The following is a 6899-nucleotide window of genomic DNA, read 5'->3' as shown; positions in this document are numbered from 1 at the left end:
GATTTAAAATGTTTTGCAGACACCCAAGGCCAAGACTCCACCCCCACTCCACCCCCTCCCTGAGCGTGCCCCATCCCTACTCTTCCCCATCCCTCCTAGTACCTCCTGCATGCCGCTGAACAGCTGTTCCTTGGCATGCAGGAGATGTGGGAGGGAGAGGGAGGAGTTGATCAGTGGGGCCCCCAGACTTATGGACCCCAGTTTCAGAAATGCTGACCCACAGTATAGACAACTGGCATTACAGAAAGAATAATGGGAAGAATGTTATAGCCACCTGTGTGAGATTACCTGGTGTGACAGATATGGCAATGTCCTGCCATATCTTTAGGATACCTTATTGAATTAGTTTAAGTATCTTCAGGGTACATTGTATTAAATGAATAGTTTATGGATTATTGTAGGCTGGGATTGTATTTAACCTTCTGAGGGGAGAGATGTGACAAGTATGAGATGTGGGGATTCAAAGGATAGTAGTGAACAATGTGCTGGATGAGAATGGACTTTTGGGACAATGTGTGAAGTGAATTCCTGTGGAATCCTAGGGAGAGGTTAATGCAAATTCCTCACCTCTAGTTATGCAAAAATAGTCTTTTGAAAGTATGTCCTGAGGAGTGAGTCATTAACTGCTGATTAACTTTTCCTGAAGACTAACGATCAAAGGCCCAAAGTGTGTAAAGAAATGGCTTATCTGCTCACATGGGCTTCTGTTCTGAATCTCAGACTGTTATGAACTTGTAACCATGTGGAAACCCAGATACCCACCAAAGCTCGAGGCTTTGGCGGTGATCTCTAGTAAGGCATGTGGGTTTTTATTTTTTTAAAATTCTTTTTCTTTTTAATATTTTCTCTGTAATGCTTTCACCTTAAGAATAAATGTGCTTGCTTAGAAAGAGCTGTGTGGTAAGTTAGCTGCTGGCAATTACAGCTCTTCAAAGTCTCTGGAGAGAAAGCAAAGCATAGGCTGCTGGCCTTTTAGACAGTCTGGCTTTGCTGGGGATATCATAGGGAACTGTGAAGCCTTAGAGATTCCCTGGTCAGGAGGAAGAGAGACTTGGATTTCCATGCACGAGGGGTAATGGGTGAGGAGCCAGACCCTACTGTGGGTGCCCTTGAAGGACCATGATGAGGGAACATAGGTGCAGTTGGCCTGAAACCATGATACCTACCTCTTCTACTGCCTTGGTTTTTCCCCCTCTGTGCATTGGCTTTCCTCTTTTGGAAGAATAGTTTAGCCCTCCAACCACCTAACAAATCCATTCCTTCCGGGATATATAAAAATCTCACAAGCAAACACAACCCAACAAAACCATCATTTGCTCAATTCCTCATTCTCTGGACCACAGCCTTCTCTCATGGGTCTGTACAAACATCCTCTTTCATCTTGGGTTCAACCTTGATGATACAAGATTAAGAACCACTTCATTGTGGTAGAGGAGACTGTCCTTTCCCTCTACCATGGGCTCCAGCCTAGAGGCTATAAACAATGAAGCCAATGGCTGCTTAGATAATCTTTTCTTAAGGCTACTTCCTATGTTTGCCTCTGTGGCCACTTCCACAGACGACTTAAGCACATCTCCTCCTTGGACACCTTCCTTAGCTGGGAGCTCCACTACAGCTTGTACCTCAGTCAGTGGAAAGCCCTACCAGCCAGCAGCGATGGTTGCTGTTGCTCCTCTCCAAGTCTCTCTCAATTGAAAAAAGTGGCTTGCGCTTGCCACTTCCTTTCCCAGCAGCCTCTCTCTTTGGTTTACAACTCTAGAGTTCACAGAACTACAAGTCAGGAAAACAGGCATAGATCAGAGCTGGGGCATGATCTTCTCTTCAGGGTTCAATTCAGCCTGTAAAACCGGCCTTCAGACATTACATGATTTCCTCTTTAAAACAGACCTTCAACTTTCTCTGTTTGAAACCCATAGGTCCTGATTCAGATGTCACCCAGATGCAAGCCAGGAGAGCAATAATGGCATTACACTAGCATATAAATGGGATACAAAGAGATTAGAGCACATAGTATGTTAGGCCCTAAAAGATGCTAGCAAATCCAAACCTTTAATGCTCATATTAATGAAATTCAGGCATAAGCTGTTAATAATGAATAAAGCCAGAAGAATGAAAGATTTGTGACATGACTGGCTCAAAATCTCAAACAATAGAATGTTTGCTTGAGTTGGTTTTCTGTATGTTATATAATTTAATATTGGATTTTTTTTTCCTAGTGAGAAAGGAAGTCAAATCCAATAACTAAACAATAAAAAACCCCAACCAACCCTCCCCTGACAAAATTATACAAAAACTATGAAACTAATAAAGATGTACCAAATTTCACAGGTGGTTTAGTTTTTTGTTTTGTTTTGGGTTTTTTGGAGGGGGGTGGGGGTCTTATGTGTTTTGTTTCATCCCTTTCATCGGTTGTGTTCCAAGTTGGATCCAAAGCTTAAAGAAGCCTGTTTTCTGGATTTGGCTCACATGCAGCTGACCTCTCCTGTGAGTTCAGCTGCAAAATTTGGGGCTACCAAATCTGAACAGGATTAATTTGGTTTGGACTCCAAAAACTAGTAAACATTTGTAACCATTGTTGTTATCATGGTTTTTGAAACCAGTCATTGAAATGAATCTAAATGGCAGCAGAGATAGAGAGCTAAGCATAGGTGTAAAACTCCCATTGACTTCTATGAGGACAAGATAAGTTCCACTCTTCATTTTATTATTCTAATCTATTAACCTGCATGACATGACTTTTCACCAGTGACTTCCTAAGTATAGTTATGTTACACACAAAAAACTATGTTAAAAGAACATTAAAGTTGCAATGTAAGTATTCAAAAGTTAGCAAATGCCTGAATTAAGGTTCCCTGTGCAACCTTAATTCATCGCCCTTGTGTGCATGCATTATGATATGTTCTTTAATTACATGATCACATACTATTTTTTTCCACAGGACTCTTGCCTCATTCAGTGCACAGAAATGGATGATGCTCACTTAACAAGCAACTATTCAATGATAATTTAGTTTTTTCCTCGTTGTTTAATGAGTAGGCCTAGGTTTGAATTACTGCATACTATTCAAACCCTGCTCCAAATACAAAATTAATATTTTCCTCATGGACTTTTCTATGATGCTCAATACTGTAGTGTCTGAATGCGTCACAAACATTAATGAATTTATCTTCACAACACCCTGTCAGGGGAGGGAATGGTATTATCCGAACTTTAAAGGATCAAAGGCACAGACAGATTGAAGAAGAAGAAGAAGACTGCCCACTCATTTTGGGTGCCCAATTTGAGATGCCTAACACCTGATTTTGTTCAGAGTACTTAGCATTAAAAAGTGCTTTATATGTCCAAAGCATGGTTTATATGTCCAAAGCATTCAATTCTGTTGCAGCTGTGAGTACTCAAAACTTCTGCTAACCGGATCCCAGGTTCTCCAGCATAGCAGCCAGAAAACAAAGAACAAACAATCAGTGACCACATGTAAAAAGATTGGGTTGAACATCTTGGGTATAGGAACTGTGTGGCAAAGGCAAAGATAAAATCCATTTTTCCAGGGAGGTATTCAACCACCTTAACTATGAGATCCTCCTTTCTCTTCCTGCATTCCCTTGGCTCATTCACTATAGAGCTTCCAATTTCTGCAACAAATAAAGCAGGGGTTCTATTAATAAGAAACAGCCTCTTCCACTACACAATCCTAATTCATTCAAAGCAGGTCCATCTTGTGCACTGAATGAGGCTGAGGTCCTGTGGAAAAAATAGTATGTAATAATGTAATTAAAAATGCATCATAATATCAGTACACTATGCTTCCCTTTTGGCTTGCCCTTGGCTTTTTACATTTTTACCAAATGCATGAGGGTAGTGACAGTATACCTCAGAAAAAGAGGAATTTATATGTTCTGATACCTGATAGGTGACTGAGAGGCAACTCCAGGAAACAAGGCTTCGCTTATGTCCAATTCACACTGTTTCTTTGATCACCTGGGTCTCATCCTGAACAAAAGGAATTTTGATGTTAATAACTCAAAAAATCAAGTTCACTGGGGAATCAAAAGGGCTCCCTGGGGCTCCCTTGGCTATCTGGAGTGCAATACTGCCTGACACATTTGCGTGGTCTCTTATTCACATCCTACACACAGTCTCTTCCCCGTGTATCTTTAATCTTTAGATTCCAAGCATTGCAGAATATAGTACAGTATGTGTCAAGAGGAGTCTTCCAACCAGCTTGCTCCATCAGCCCCCAGGTCACTCACTGAGCTCCCCCTTTCACTTCCTGTTCCTGCCAATTACATATCTCCAACTTTTATTGAGCTAATTACTTCATTAGCCCAAACATTTCCCCCAGGTGTCAATAATCCCCACCATAAAAGGTTAATTGATTCCAATTAAGCATGTAATCTTCTCTGTTACTCAGTTACCTAAGTGACCAGAGTGAGTTAGCACTCTGTCACAGGGCCCTAATAGGTTCTTTGAGTTCAAGAGCACTGAATGATTTTAAGCAATTTGTCTCCTCTGTCTGACATTTCAGGCTCAACCTTCAACTATGATCTGTGTATGCCTGAAGTTTCTCACCATGTGGCTGCATGCTCTTTTGTAGTCCAGCATCTAAGACTGTGCCTTCATTCTTTTCAAGTGTGGTAGAAGTTGGTCTATCATTCGAGTTGCCAATCGTTAGACAGGCTTATCTGAGTGCCTCTGGGCCCGACGGTGCTGGGCAGTTCAGATCAATGTATGCCAGGGCATTCCCTTTGCTCATTCTACACCAACCAGGACTAGAGTCACTGATGCCTCCTCAATAAGTTGGGAAAAACAGCTAGGGACATTAAAAATTCTGAGCTTCTGGTTGGAACAGAAAGCTTCCCTCGAAATCAATGTCCTGGAGCTCTGAGCAATGCCTGCCATGCCTTTTGGGATCACATCAGGGGTTCAGAGGTTCATATACTCACCAGCAATTCCACTGTGATGTATTATGTGAACAAGGAGGAAGGAGCCCACACTGACCAGCTTTGTCAGGAGCCAATAAAGTTCTGGCATTTCTACATCAAGGAAAGTATTCTTTCCAGAACCGCTCACTTACCTTGAGTCCAGAGATCACTCAGTAGATCACCTCTGCAGGAATTTCTCTTAGAATCACGAGTGGTCTCTGAAATCCAGTGTGCAGAGGTCCATTTTTGCAGACCAGGTATTCTAATTATCAGCCTGTTTGCAATGAGAGATAATTGGAAGTGCCATCAATTTTGCTCTCAAGTGGGTCTCAGTCCAGGCTCCTTAACCAATGCCTTCAGCCTGAATTGGGAATCTGCTCTGATGTACATCTTTCCCCCAATCCCATCATCCCATGGGTCATTCTCAAGCTGAAGTTGGATCCTTCCAAACTGATTCTCATCACACTAGGTGGAATAGACAATATTCGTTCTCTGGTCTACTCAAACTATCAGCTTGATGACCCCCCCCATCTCTCTTCCCTTTTATCCCAAACTACTGATTCAGCACCACAGTCGAGTTTTGGACCAAGCACTTGGACTCTGCTTCTCTTGACATGGATGCTAGATGAGGGTGAAGAATGATGTTCAGAAGCTACTTGACAGATGTTGCTTAATAGTAGGAAGCCCTCTACTAGGGTGACTTATTTGTACAAGTGGAAGCAATTTTCAGTTTGGTTGCTAGCTTGGGGAACTAAGCCAATGCTGTCCTGCCTTCAAGACATTTTGGAGTACTTGTTATACCTTCTGTCTTCTGGTCTCTCACTCAGCTCATTTAGGGTACACTTAGCAACACTCTTGGCATTTCATCTGCTCATCTAAGGGAAGTCAGTTTTCTCTAACTCCATGGTAGTGAGATTTCTAAGAGGAGTCATTCATCTCCACCCTCCTGTGAAAGAGCTGGTTCCTTTGTGGGATCTTAATACTATCTTAGCTGCCCTTATGGGACTTCTGTTCAAGCCCCTGGCAACCTGTTCTATGTCCCCCCTGTGCCAGAAGACCACCTTCTGTGCAGCTATGACATCTGTAAGGACAGTATGCGAGCTGAAGACCTTAATGGCAGAGCCCCCATACATACAGTTTATCAAAGCCAAACTGGCCTTACAGCTACATCCAGAATTTTTGTTTAAAGTGGTTTCACCTTAACCAAATGATTTACTCACCAGTGTTCTTTTCTGAACTGTACTCCAATGCAGAAAATCAGCAGTTTCACATATTGGACATGAGATTATGTTGGTGTTTTATTGAGAGAGGATTAAGTTTTTTCAGGCATTGCCTTGTCTGTTTGTCTCCTTTGTGGATTGAATGAAGGGTCAGGTATCCTCTGTGCAAGAGATTTCCAGGAGGTTAACTTCTTGTATTACCTCAGCATATGAAGTAGCTCAGACCATACCTCCACAGGCTTATTCAATGAGGGCCCAAGCAACGTCGACGGCATTCTTCGGTGATGTCTCAATATTGGACATTTGGAGGACTGCTACCTGGTCTTCTATACATAGACTCACAGCATTATACTTGCTAAATCTGTCACAGAAGTCATGGATTCAGTGAGTTTCCAGCACCTCCGCGACTTCTGCAGCGGCACTGCGGCTGCCCCTAGGGCCACCCAAGCAGCTGGGGCAGCCCCAGGGCCAGCAGCTGCTCAGGTGGCCCCAGACAGCTTGCCGCAGGGGACACTGGAGTAGTAGTAGTCCCAGGTGTTGCTCTCAAGCAGTCGCAAGGTCTGGGCTGCCCCTGCCCTCAGAGCAACTGCAGGGCCCTCTGCTCCCCCACCCTGAGCAACTCACCCCCCCCCACAAGCAGCAGCGTCACCTGGGGCCCCGGAGTCCCCCAGAGCACCTAAGATTTAGCCAGGGGTATTTATAGTATAAGTCATGGACAATTCACCGGCCACGAATTTTTGTTTATTGCCTGTGACCT

At 43.2% G+C, this 6899-nt stretch overlaps 1 long non-coding RNA gene across 1 annotated transcript; it reads right to left on the bottom strand.

Moving 5' to 3' along the window:
- Positions 1–797: 797 nt before the first annotated feature.
- LOC122458460 lies at positions 798–4268 on the bottom strand. Its single transcript, XR_006278515.1, has 3 exons — positions 4192–4268; positions 3904–3990; positions 798–1971 (listed from the first exon to the last, which is right to left on the bottom strand). It is a non-coding gene; the product is annotated as an uncharacterized LOC122458460 (long non-coding RNA).
- Positions 4269–6899: the final 2631 nt, after the last annotated feature.

This window comes from Dermochelys coriacea, chromosome 2 (genome assembly GCF_009764565.3).
Source record: "Dermochelys coriacea isolate rDerCor1 chromosome 2, rDerCor1.pri.v4, whole genome shotgun sequence".
Lineage (NCBI taxonomy): Eukaryota > Metazoa > Chordata > Testudines > Dermochelyidae > Dermochelys > Dermochelys coriacea.
This window is presented reverse-complemented; position numbering and strand designations above follow the sequence as displayed.